General features: G+C 47.2%; 2 pseudogenes; both read right to left on the bottom strand.

The window, feature by feature from the left end:
- Nucleotides 1-255: 255 nt before the first annotated feature.
- LOC105055865 (uncharacterized protein C24B11.05-like) lies at nucleotides 256-2,060 on the bottom strand (annotated as a pseudogene).
- A 661-nt stretch (nucleotides 2,061-2,721) lies between these two features.
- LOC109505419 (zinc finger BED domain-containing protein RICESLEEPER 1-like) lies at nucleotides 2,722-4,957 on the bottom strand (annotated as a pseudogene).
- Between the last annotated feature and the right edge of the window lie 8,866 nt (nucleotides 4,958-13,823).

Genomic DNA, 13,823 nt, shown 5'->3' with positions numbered 1-13,823 from the left:
CGATTCGGATCCAATCCTGTTTAATTTTTAAATAGAGCGCATTATAAAGTAAAAAAATTATTCATGTAGACAGAAAAAAATAAATAAAGATAATAAAATAAAAGAATCCTGCACCTTCTTTATAATCTACTGGATAAATTATGAATTGATTAGAAATCAATACAATTAATTTGATGCCAAAACTAACACCAACCCTATGTAATAGTTGAGATGCCACTTAAATAAACTTCTCCGATCTCTACATCTGTAGCAGCTTTAATTGCCTTGACCACAAAGGCAAATAAAAAACAAGAATATCAATAAAAGGTATATGATGCAGTAATATAAACAAGAATATCTTCGGTAGCTCGAACCAGCATCTGGCTGAGAGAAGTGCTTGAGGATGTCAAAGACGTCTGCTGTGGCTGGTGCGTCGGATGGCGAAGACAGATCAGTTGGTGGATTCAGAGTCTCAAAGCATATAATTCCTTCAAAACAGTCTTCCAACCCCAGCTTGCTAAGTACTTTGGCCGCATGGACCTTATCAGCATTTGTGAAAATCTATTTACAGTACCAAAGCTACATGCATCAGATTACAGTAAATCTTAATAGGAGAATTTACCATTCCATGCAAGTGTTTGAGAAACTTACCACTTTGCGAATTGGCAGGCTCAGGAGAAGATGTCTAAAGACAGGATCTGGCTTCAGCTTGTCATAAGGTAATCTTCCATGAACAAAACTGTTGAATACCAAAATATATGGTTAATATAACATAGACTATCACAAAATTATAGGCATCGAATGTAGTGACCGACAAGGATGGAAAATGTGGCATTCATTACCTGTGGTAATCATCATAATCAAAATTGTAGCCAATGGCTTGGGCAACATATAGCAGAAAACATATTAGGAAACAAACAGAATAGTAATTTCAGATATTGAAAACAGGAGAAAATATTATGTATCATACCCTTAGATCGGCCATGGTTGTCCCGTAGTGCTTGTACAGTACATTACATATGTCTGGGATCTTGCTCTCCTCAATCCCTAGCTTATCGACCATATAATCTGAACATAATAGCAATAGTTGTGAGCCAGATGTGCCCACTATAAACTCTCTAAACATAATACAGAGAAACTATCAACAAAATTCAGAGAAGTGAATGCACATCTCCAATATTTTTACAGCACTCGGTTGCTATGCCAGAGCTATAAGGGTACAGAGTATCGTCGAGATCTATATGTTGTTACAAAGCATAGAGTTGGTAAATATTTGCTTTGCTCAAATAGTATGTCTCAGAACAAAACTCCAAAGCAGAATACATACCAAAGAGAAGGCAATCATATTTAGGTGTCTGAGCCGCCGGTATCGGTCCTCGAATTCTATTTCGATCTGCTAGAATTTCAAAAGAAGAATGGAAGGGTCTCAGTCATACCGAACAAAACTAGCAAAATAGAGATGGGAAGGATTATTATTTTTCTCAAAATATAGTATCCAATCATCCAAGAAGGTGCATTATACGTTTTCTCGGTAGGAAATGAATATGAACTGAATTAAATGAAAGCTCTTTCTTCCTCAAATTTATAAAACATATGGTTGTATTAAAACCTCCCACTTTTTAGTAGGGGAAAAAAAAGAATTTCAGGCCGTTAAAGTTTAAACTTGAAGTTACTATAATGGAAATAAAAAAAAATAACACGATTCACTCACCATGAAGAGTAATTCTCAAATTCACACTTTTGCAAGTTGTTTTTCCTCTCACAGTCTCACTTATCCAACTTATAATTTCCTTACAATTCACAGATCCGAGACTTGATTAGAATTTAGAAAATTATATAATTTACAATATATCTGCTAAAACATACCTGGATCATGTCATATAAGGGTCGGTATATCGTTGCAACACTGTCAATCATGCATAATTGCCCTAGCTCTATTTGCATCTCTGTGACAGCAAATAACAGCAGTAGATGCCATATTAGATCTTGTATGACACCAATGAAAGAGAAGATGCATGTCAACCACTTACTAAAAAGAACTTCTTCTTCAGCATCTAAATACTACCACCATCCCGTGCCATGTCCTCTATGTTGCTATAAAAAGATATAGAAAAGAAGTGAGGATGGACATAGGAAGTTAGATTTATGCACCATTCTGGTTGAAGCTTCTTCAATTTGTATTGTCTAGACAACATTGTCCAGGTGTTCCAAGGTCATGATGTTTGCAGGAATCAAGAAAAGATTATATGATTTCAAAATCATTAAATATCACACTAAGTAGTTAAAATGGTTTATTTAGATATGTGCAAGTTAGTAAGAGATGTGGTTTAGAATAAATTTTCTTTCTTTAGAATAATCAAGCTACAATGTTCATTTTTACTTTAGAAAAAAAAAACATTCATAAACTAAACTTGAGCATTCAACAACCAAATTAGATAAAATGCGGTAGCAATATGAGTGTGGCACCAGCTTGTAACAATATAGCAAAATTAGACACAGTATCATGAAAATACAGTATCTTGCTTAAGAAAATATAAGATAAACTAAAAGAAACATTAGTGAATCAGAATGATATCCACACTCTAGCTGTAAATAAGATCTCCCAAGATGATGTAGCACCTGTAACAACCAAAGAAAAGTAAAACATAAAAATATATAGAAGGCAAAGAAATATGCAAGTACTTTTAAGATAAAAATTAACAATATAAACATAATAATAAAGTTAATTATTACCAGTATGAGCTAATCCTCAGCATCAATGATAATAGCTATTTCATAATCTTCAATCTTGTAGTTTGTATCTATGTATAAAAAAATAATGAAAGTAAAAATTATAAAATTTTAATACCATAATGTATGATAAAGTTTATGAATATTTTAAAAATTGAACCTGCAATATAAGGCAAGGTGTCTCGAAGCCAATCTTGAGTGCATATTAAGGCCTCAACTGTATTAGGGGATAGGCTACTACGAAAATCATCCAAAACCCTTCCAGCAGTGCTAAAGGCAGACTCAGATCAACAGTAGACACTGGAATAACCAATATATCACGAACCATCTTAGACAATATTGGATATTTTGATTCGTTAATTCTCCAATAGTCTAGAATGTCAAAATTTTGATCCCCTAGAGGATGAACCTGTTTTTTTAAAAAAATACATTGTAAGTTATTTTATTAGCAATATTGAATTATATTTTAATACAGATATATAAATTAAAGATCATAAAATACCTTCTCTTCTAAATAGATCTCTAATTCTGACTTAGATGGTTGAGTAACTTCTTCTTCTTGAATAAATTCTTCATAATCTTTCATGAAAAGACTCTCATCTCCTCTATCTTGAAATGTAGACACCATCTCCTCCACTTGAACATGAGAGCCATGTGCACCATACAAAATTGTATAATAATCATAAAGACTTTGAATAACATCACGCACCTTATTGATCTTAATTGAAGCACGATCACCGTTACTATAGATTTTCTGAAAGCAATGCTTAATAAGCTTCATCTTATGTCTTGGATCAAGAACAACCTCGACAGCAAGAATGTGAGAGCAATCTTTTCAATACTTGTCAAATTTTTCTTACATTTTTAAGGTCATCATCATCACAACTGCATTTGAACTCCTAGATTCTTGAATTAGAAGCATTTGTATTCTCCAAATCTCATAGAAATATAAATTTGCAGTTGTATTTTTTGTTTGTGAAAACAATTTAGTTATGTGATGGAAAACCTTTAAAAAGTTGCAAATAATGGTGCCTTGAGACCAATCTTCTTCAGTTGGTGCATTTTTAAAATTAGGATATCGAGCCTCAAGTTGCATAAACACTTCTTTGAATTGTATAGCATCATTTAGCATGAGATATGTAGAATTCCAACGAGTAGGTACATCTATGCATATCCTTTTCTTGCCATTCATTTTTAATTGTTTGACAATTCCCATAAATGTTTCCAATCTTGCTTGAGATGACTTTATAAATTTAACAGCCTCTCAGATCCTAATAATAGCACCCTCCACTGCCTTCAACCATCATTCACAATCAAATTAAGAATATATGCACAACAGCGCAAATGAAAGAACCTACCATCTAAAAGTAAGTCTCTTCTAAATTATCTTTGAAGTTCCATGGCCACAACTGTATTTGCTGATAAATTATCAACGGTGATTGAACCTAACCTTCTTTCAATGTTCCAAGATGAAATGCAGCTTGCAATACAATCACTAATGACTAAGCCTGTATGTGGTGAAGGCACCATCTTAAAATTGATAATATGCTTTTTAAGTTTTCAATCATTAGTGATGTAATGTGCAGTGAGACACATATATCCCAATGTCTGATTTGATGTCCACATGTCAGATGTTAAGCTAATTCTTCCATAATTTGCTTTAAACAACTCATATAGTCTTCTTTTTTCCCTTTCATATGCTTTCAAGCAATCGAATGCCAATGTTGTCCTTGAAACAATATGAAATTCAGGTCTAAGATTTCTAACAAACATCCAAAAAGCCGGATGTTCAACTGTTGTAAATGGTATCTCTTGTAGAATTATCATTCTTGCAAGGTCCTCATGGCTTTTCTCTTGATCAAATGAATAAGGAGTTAACTCATTCAATGCAACACTATCTTTTGATGTTATATTACCTATTAGCTATTTCTGCCTCTTATCAGATTTTTTTTTGACTTACAGTTCTTTGTATGTTTGTGAAGATGACTTGTCCCATTTTTAGGATCAGCTGAAAAAATAACATGGCAATAATTGCATTTAGCCTTGTCTTTCTAGTTTTCTACCTCAGAATAATGATTTCATATCTCCGACCTCCTTTTTTTGCTCGTTTTAGAGCTATCTATATTAGAGGGCTCTACTAGTTGCGAACTACTACAACCAAGTGCACTTGAAACTTCTACTGTATTTTCATTGCTATCCATCACAGACATAAACCTATTTCACATAGAATTAAATAAAAATAAACAAGCATAAATTATAACTAATTATATTAGAAATACAAAATGAAACAAAACCTATATCAAACTATATCTTCAGACACATAAAAGAACATAGAAACTAAAAGTCTAAAATATATCTTGGGAGAGGGAGTGGGTCTAAAATAAACGAAATTAAAAGTCTACTACAATCGGGTCTGAAAGAACATGGAAACTAGAAGTCTAAAATAATTAAATAAATAAAAATAAAAGGCTACTACAACCGGATCTAAGAGCTTACGGCCATAAATGGAGTGGGAGAGGGCAGCGACGAAGCCGAGGAAGTGGCAGTCGGAATCGGAGGATCACAAGCGGCGGGTATCGTCAGGAGAGGGAGGGGCATCCGAGGGTAGAGGAGGAGGAAGGTGGAGCCCCAAGGGGGTGTGTCCGAGCAGAGGAAGAGGAAGGCGGAGGAGTTGGATGGGGGCGTGAGGGCATCGATCTCCGATGGTGGAGGAGGAGGGGGGCAGGGTTGCCTGCGGCAATGGGGGAGGAAGGTGGAGCCCCGAGGGGGGTAGGGGGGTTGCCTACGGTGATGGGGTAGGGAGTTGCATATGCATGGATCAGACATCGGCGGTAGGGATGTGTCGGCCCACGACAGCGACGGAAGGCCACGAAGGCGAAGGGGCCGCCGCAGGCACAGTAGACTAATCGTGGCAGATGCGAGGAGGCCACGACAGTGGAGTTGGAGGAGGATGGTGGGGAGGAGGACGTTGGGGAGGAGTTCATACTTGAGAGAGAGACGCCGAGATGAAGAGAAAGATTGAGGGAGATGCTGAGACAGAGAGAATCGGAGAAAGCTTGAGGGAGACGTCGACCGAAGAATCGAGATCTGAATAAATTTGGAAAAAAAAATTTCGTGGAGAGTGGAGATCGGAGAACAGACGAAAAAATTTGGGATTTAACAGGGAAGAGGAAGACCGAGATCCGGAGCGAATGAAAACTGAGATTCTGTGAATGAAATAATAAACTATGGACTTGTTGGGTATAAAATACCCACAGCCGAAATCCTCAGCGGAATCAACTACAGAACGGCTCCGCCCGGACTCCTACGGGAGCCGGACTCCGCCTCCGACATCAGCTACAGAACAGCTCCGTCCGGACTCCTACGGGAGCCGGGCTCCACCTCCGACATCAGCTACAGAACGGCTCCGCCCGGACTCCTACGGGAGCCGGGCTCCGCCTCCGACATCAGCTACAGAACGGCTCCGCTCGGACTCCTACGGGAGCCGGGCTCCGCCTCCGACATCAGCTACAGAACGGCTCCGCTCGGACTCCTACGGCAGCCGGGCTCCGCCTCCGACATCAGCTACAGAACGGTTCCACCCGGACTCCTACGGGAGCCGGGCTCCGCCTCCGACATCAGCTACATAACGGCTCCGCCCGGACTCCTACGGGAGCCGGGCTCCGCCTCCGACATCAGCTACAGAACGGTTCCACCCAGACTCCTACGGGAGCCGGGCTCCACCTCCGACATCAGCTACAGAACGGTTCCGCCCGGACTCCTACGGGAGCCGGGCTCCGCCTCCGACATCAGCTACAGAACGGCTCCGCCCGGACTCCTACGGGAGCCGGGCTCCACCTCCGACATCAGCTACAGAACGGTTCCGCCCAGACTCCTACGGGAGCCGGGCTCCGCCTCCGACATCAGCTACAGAACGGCCCCGCCCGAACTCCTACGGGAGCCGGGCTCCGCCTCCGACATCAGCTGCAGAACGGCTCCACCCGGACTCCTACGGGAGCCGGGCTCCGCCTCCGACATCAGCTGCAGAACGGTTCCGCCCGGACTCCTACGGGAGCCGGGCTCCGCCTCCGACATCAGCTACAGAACGGCTCCGCCCGGACTCCTACGGGAGCCGGGCTCCGCCTCCGACATCAGGTACAGAACGGTTCCGCTCGGACTCCTACGGGAGCCGGGCTTCGCCACCGACATCAGCTACAGAACGGCTCCGCCCGGACTCCTACGGGAGCCGGGCTCCGCCTCCGACATCAGCTACAGAACGGCTCCGTCCGGACTCCTACGGGAGTCGGGCTCCGCCTCCGACATCAGCTACAGAACGGCTTCGCCCGGACTCCTACGGGAGCCGGGCTCTGCCTCCGACATCAGCTACAGAATGGCTCCAACCGGACTCCTACGGGAGCCGGGCTCCGCCTCCGACATCAGCTACAGAACGGCTCCGCCCGGACTCCTACGGGAGCCGGGCTCCGCCTCGGTATCAATTACAGGTAAGCTCCATCCGGACTCCCACGGGAGCCAGACTTCACCTTTAACTTTGATTGCAGAGGACTCCGCCCGGACTCCTACGGGAGTCGGACTCCGCCAGCAGCTTCAGCTCCGAGAGGGTTCCGCCCGGACTCCCACGGAAGTCGGGCTCCACCCACGACCCCAACCGACAGGAGGACCCCTCCCGGACCTCTACAGAGGCCAGACTCCGACCACTGCCAAGCTTCAATCAACAGGTCCGCGCCCCTTGGCAGGTCACAATAACAACCATGATCCTGTTCCACTTCTTGTAGCAGATTCCGCACGGCTCCATCACCCCCTGCGGCGGACCTATTACTCTCTGACAGGCTGTGTCAACGGCCATGATTCTGCTCCACTCCCTGCGGCAGGTGCTGCGCGACTCCACTACTCCCTGACAGCTAGCGGCAACGGACGCCGCTCCACTACCTGCAACTGGCTCTACGTAGCAGGCCGTAATAATAGCCACGTGTCTACTCCACTATCCTTCGCAATCAATTCCCCTGACCATGGGCGGCCCACTACCAGACGGTTACAAACGTCGCCATCAATCCGTTGCCCCCTCCGCCTATAAAAGGGGGACTCAGATACGTTATTCTCTAAGCTCATTTCTTATCTCCAAACTCTGCTAAATTCTCCGTTCGAGCACTCCATTCTTGTTGAGGTAGAGAACTGACTTGAGCGTCGGAGGGTCTTGCCGGAGCAACCCCACCTCCGATTTAGACTTCCCTTGTAGGTCCCGGCGGCGACCGCGGCTTCTCCGACTCCAGCTTCTCCGGCGCAAGCAGATTTTTGCACCAACAGGATTGGCGCTAGAGGAAGGGGCCTGTGTCTTCGCAGTACCCTTGTTCTTAAAGGAGCGCTCAACGGATCCGCTTCCGGCCATCTTTTCCGGCGCCCAATCCTCCTTCCCTCATCGGATGCCCTCTCACGAGGTCTCTGCACAACTACCTCCGGTTATGGTCGCCGATAAGGGGTGGCCGGATGACCGGTCTCTGCCGGATTCCGTCAGCGTCATCTCGGGGGAATCCCGGCGGGGGGCAATCAGCGCACCAGTTGCATCCCCCAAGCGACAAAAAGTTGAAGAACCCATAATCTTCACTGAAGTGGACACCCAGGGAGTCCAATTCCCTCATAACGACGCAGTCGTAGTTTTCTTGAACATAGCAAATTACGATGTCCGTCGCATTCTCGTCGACAACGGGAGTTCGGCCGACATCCTGTTCTACGACGCCTTTTCAAGAATGGCCACTCTTAGCGGTCATCTGAGACCAATTTGCTTCCCCTTGATAGGGTTCACCGGTGATGCCGTTCCAACGGAGGGAATGATAGCTCTGACTGTGACCGCGGGCCAGTATCCAAAGCAGTCCAGAGCTTTGGTGAATTTTCTGGTGGTGAAGGCGCCATCCGCCTACAATGCAATCCTTGGCCGACCCGGCCTCAATGCCCTCAGAGCTGTTGTTTCAACCTATCATTTGAAATTGAAGTTCCCCACCAACCAGGGGATCGGAGAAGTCCGGGGAGACCAAGCCCTGGCCAGACATTGCTACAGCATCGCCTTGCAAAGGAACGATCAAGCGGACCTCTGTCCGATCGATGGATTGGATGCTCGCGATGACCTCACTGAAGAGAGGGGCGGTCCTATCGAAGACCTAATACCAATCCCTTTGAATGATGGGAACACGGAGCATGTGGTGTTAATTGGCTCCAACCTGGGGGAAGAGGTGCGGACGCGTCTCGTAGATTTTCTCTGAAGGAATGCGGATGTTTTCGCATGGGTCCCGACGGATATGCCGGGGATCGACACAGAAGTCATGGAACATCATCTGGCGGTCGACCCTAAACATCGGCCTACAAAAGAAAAAATCCGGAGTCATGCCCCAGAGAGGCAGAAGGCGATAGCCGAGGAAGTAGATAAGCTTCTCAAGGCCGGATTTATTAAGGAAGTCAATTATCCTGAGTGGATCTCCAATGTTGTTTTGGTCAAGAAAGCAAACGGCAAGTGGAGGATGTGTATCGACTTCAAAAAGCTGAATAAGGCTTGTCCAAAGGACGGCTACCCCCTTCCCAGAATCGACCAACTGGTGGACGCTACCTCGGGCCATGAGCTCCTAACTTTTATGGACGCGTTCTCCAGCTATAACCAGATTAGAATGGCATCGGAAGATGAAGAAAAGACAGCTTTCATCACTAATCGCGGTCTTTACTGCTACAGGGTCATGCCGTTCGGCCTCAAGAACGTGGGCGCCACCTATCAACGACTGGTGAACAAAATCTTCAAAGAGCAGATCGGCCGAAACATGGAGGTTTACGTGGACGATATGCTTGTAAAAAGCAGGTCTTCCAGAAATCATGTCGCCGACCTCGAGGAAACCTTTGGCGCTCTTCAAAAGTATAAAATGAAGCTGAACCCGACCAAATGTGCTTTTGGGGTAATCTCAGGAAAGTTCCTGGGCTTCATGGTATCAGGGCGCGGGATTGAGGCCAATCCAGAGAAAATTTGTGCCATCCAAGAGATGACCGCCCCAAGGTCGATCAAGGAGGTTCAGTGCCTCACGGGGAGGATTGCGGCTCTTAATCGCTTTGTCGCGAGGTCGGCCGAACGATGTTTGCCCTTCTTTCAAACCCTCAAGCGCCGAAGAACTTCTGTTGGACCTCTGAATGCCAACAGACATTCGAAGAATTAAAAGGCTACCTTAGCTCACCCCCACTGCTGGCGAAGCCCGAACCTGGGGAGGAATTATTTTTGTACCTGACAGTCTCTCCCACAGCCCTCGCAGCTGTCCTTGTCAAAGAAGAAATGAAAGTCCAGCGGCCGGTCTACTACATTAGCCGCGCACTGAGGGACGCCGAGACCAGGTATACTAAATTAGAAAAACTGACCTACGCCTTGTTGATTGCAGCTCGGAGACTCCGACCTTACTTTCAAGGGCACACGGTGACGCTACTCACCGATCAGCCGATCAAGGCGATTTTGCACCGAGCTGATACCTCTGGGAGAATGGCGAAATGGGCAATTGAGCTCACAGAATTCGACATCAACTACAAACCTAGACCAGCAATCAAAGCCCAAATATTGGCAGATTTCATAGTAGAGTGCACCATCCCCGAGGAGGCCGAACCTGAGCAAAGCAAAGTTGACGACCTGAAGACTCAACCGAACTCCCCCAACGAAGAAGCCAGTCCCTCCGATTGCTTTTGGACCCTCTATGTGGACGGATCTTCCAACATGGCTGGCGCGGGTGCAGGCCTGATCTTGGTCAGCCCGGAGGGAGTCGTCGCGGAGTACGCTCTGCGTTTCGAGTTTCCCGCAACAAACAATGGAGCAGAATATGAAGCTCTGATTGCAGGATTAAGGATCGCCAAAGAGCTTAGAATAGGTCAACTCCGGGTGCACAGCGACTCCCAACTTGTGGTGGGGCAAGTCAGCGGGAGCTATGAAGCACGGGAGGACAGCATGGCCAGATATCTTGAGAAAGTGAAGGAGCTCACCCCTACCTTTAGCAGTTTCGACATCAGGCAGATTCCAAGGTCGGAGAATACCAGAGCCGATCTTCTCTCCAAACTGGCGACATCGGCTCCGGCCGAATTGCCCAAAGGCATCCTCTTTGAAGTTCTAAAACATCCGAGTACGGAGGAACTACGGCCCGTAATGGAGATCGACCACGAGCCCAGCTGGGTCGACCCACTGATAACCTATCTTAGGGATGGAATTCTCCCCCAGGACACGAAAGAGGCCCGGAAACTCCGAAATCAAGCCTCCCGGTACATCCTTTATGAGGGCAAATTATACAAAAGATCATACTCCTTGCCCCTCTTAAGGTGTCTCCGGCCCTCAGAAGCTGACTACGCTTTATGGAAAGTACATGAGGGGGCTTGCGGAAACCATTTGGGTGCCAGATCTTTATCCCACAAGCTACTCCGCCAAGGGTATTACTGGCCAACAATGCATCGTGATTCGATTGAATATCTCAAGAAGTGTGATCGATGCCAGAGATACGCCAACGTCCAGAGACAACCCGCTACCGAGCTCACACCTTTGAGTGCCCCATGGCCTTTTGCACAATGGGGGATGGATATTCTTGGCCCCTTTCCCATGGCGTCTGGGCAAAGGAAGTTCCTCCTTGTGGCGATCGACTACTTCACCAAATGGGTCGAGGCCGAACCACTAGCAAAAATCACAGAAGCAAAAGTACAAGATTTCATTTGGAAGTCAATCGTGTGCAGGTTCGGTCTGCCTAGAACTCTAATCACTGATAACGGACGGCAACTTGCGGGAGCACGATTCGCCGAATTCTGTGAAGATCTAAACATCTCCCACAACTTACATCAGTAGCCCACCCTCAGGCGAACGGCGAAGCTGAGGTAACTAACAGAACCCTGTTGCAGGGAATTAAGACAAGACTGGAAAAAGCAAAAGAAACTTGGGCGGACGAGCTTTATCATGTGCTATGGGCGTATCGAACCACCCAGAGGCTACCTACAGGGGAGACTCCCTTTGCTTTAGCCTTCGGTACGGAAGCCGTCATCCCGATCGAGCTTAAACTCTCGTCGGCATGAGTCGTGGCATTCGATGAACCCCAAAATGCACAAAGTCTCAGAACCAACCTCGACCTGCTGGAAGAAAGGCGGGAGATTGCTCAGGTTCGAATGGCAGCCTACAGACAGAAAGTTGCCCGATATTACAACGCCCGGGTCAAGAGCAAGGCCTTTAAAGCAGAAGATCTGGTGCTTCGACGAGCTGCTGTCTCACAACCTCAGGACCGGGGGAAGCTCGCCCCGAACTGGGAGGGACCTTATGAGATCAAGGAAGTAGTTCGGCCCGAAACTTATTATCTCAAGGAGCTCGGAGGAGCCGACCTCCCACGACCGTGGAGCTCAGAAAACTTACGGATGTACTACCAGTAACTTCGTTCTAGTCGAAAATCGCATACCCATGCGTCTTTAGACGATTCAAGCAAACTGTGTCAAAAACAAAAGGGCAATCTCATAAAGTCGAAGGCCCGGTTCTTTTAGACCGGATGGGGGGAGAGGCCTTACAACGCCCATATGTGCCCCCACAGCCCTGTTAGGGACAGGAGGAGAACCTCGCCCTAACTTGAGCAAAGTCGAAGGCCCGATTCTTTTAGACCGGATGGGGGGAGAGGCCTTACAACGCCCATATGTGCCCCCACAGCCCTGTTAGGGACAGGAGGAGAACCTCGCCCTAACTTGAGCAAAGTCGAAGGCCCGGTTCTTCTAGACCGGATGGGGGGAGAGGCCTTACAACGCCCATATGTGCCCCCACAGCCCTGTTAGGGACAGGAGGAGAACCTCGCCCTAACTTGAGCAAAGTCAAAGGCCCGGTTCCTTTAGACCGGATGGGGGGAGAGGCTTTACAATGCCCTAATGTGCCCCCACAGCCATGTCAGGGACAGGAGGAGAACCTCGCCCTGACACGAGCAAAGTCGAAGGCCCGATTCTTTTAGACCGGAGGGGGAGAGGCCTTACAGCGCCCTAACGCCCCTCCACAAGCCAGGCTAATAACGAGAGAAAAACCTCACGCCGGCTCGAGCAAAATGAAAGGTCTGGACTCCTACGGGAGCCGGGTTCCGACGCCAAAGAAGGCTTCACCCGGACTCCTACGGGAGCTGGGTTCCATCCACGACGCCAAAGAAGGTTTCATCCGAACTCCTACGGGAGCTGGGTTCCGACGCCAAGGAAGGCTTCACCCGGACTCCTACGGGAGCCGGGTTCCATCCACGACGCCAAAGAAGGTTTCATCCGGACTCCTACGGGAGCCGGGTTCCGACGCCAAGGAAGGCTTCACCCGGACTCCTACGGGAGTCGGGTTCCATCGCCGACATCAGCCGCAGGACAACCCCGTCCGGACTCCTACGGGAGTCGGGCTCTGCTGACAACAGCAACTGCCGATAGGCCTTGTCCAGATCCCTACGGGACCCGGACTTTGCCTACGACTTTGATTACAGGGAGACTTCGCCCTGACCCCTACGAGAGTCAGACTACTCCAACTTCAGGAGGGCTTCTCCGTTCGGACTCCCAAGGGAGCCGAACTTAGCTCCGACTTCAGCAGAAAAAAAACCCAAGCAAAAAAGGAAAGCAAACAGTGCCCGAAGGCAACGGAAGCTCGAACCCCCAAATTCAAGCCCTAGGAGGGACTTCGGGCCCGAAGGGCCCCAAGCGAACCTGCAACCGTCGACGGAATGACAATCGGATATCTTCGAACGGCGTAAGAACCGAAAAGTAGCTCGGCAAACGACAACCCCACATGAACAAAAGAGGTCATCGACGACCTTGGGACGACGTGATGCAGACAAAGAGAAGGAAAGGAAAATGAAGAAGTTTGACAGATAACTATTTAAGGCGAGATGCAGACGAGGTAACAAAATCTCTTTTTCATTTAACAAGAGTATACGTTACAGGATCCGGTGGGTCAGGAAAAAAAGAAGAAGAAGATACACGTCATCACAAGCCTCGCAAACACGGTTCGGGAAGGGTGCACCGGAGGCCGCTCCGAGCTGCGAACTCCTCTTCCCGTCTCTGTCCTTCTCGATCGCGTTCTCCAGTGTGTGTAATAGCTCTCGCCCCATCTCGCCTCATTCTGTCTCCGAAGTCCC

This window comes from Elaeis guineensis, chromosome 13 (genome assembly GCF_000442705.2).
Source record: "Elaeis guineensis isolate ETL-2024a chromosome 13, EG11, whole genome shotgun sequence".
NCBI classification, from domain to species: domain Eukaryota; kingdom Viridiplantae; phylum Streptophyta; class Magnoliopsida; order Arecales; family Arecaceae; genus Elaeis; species Elaeis guineensis.
The sequence above is the reverse complement of the archived record's forward strand: the minus strand, read 5'-3'. Positions and strand labels throughout refer to the sequence as shown.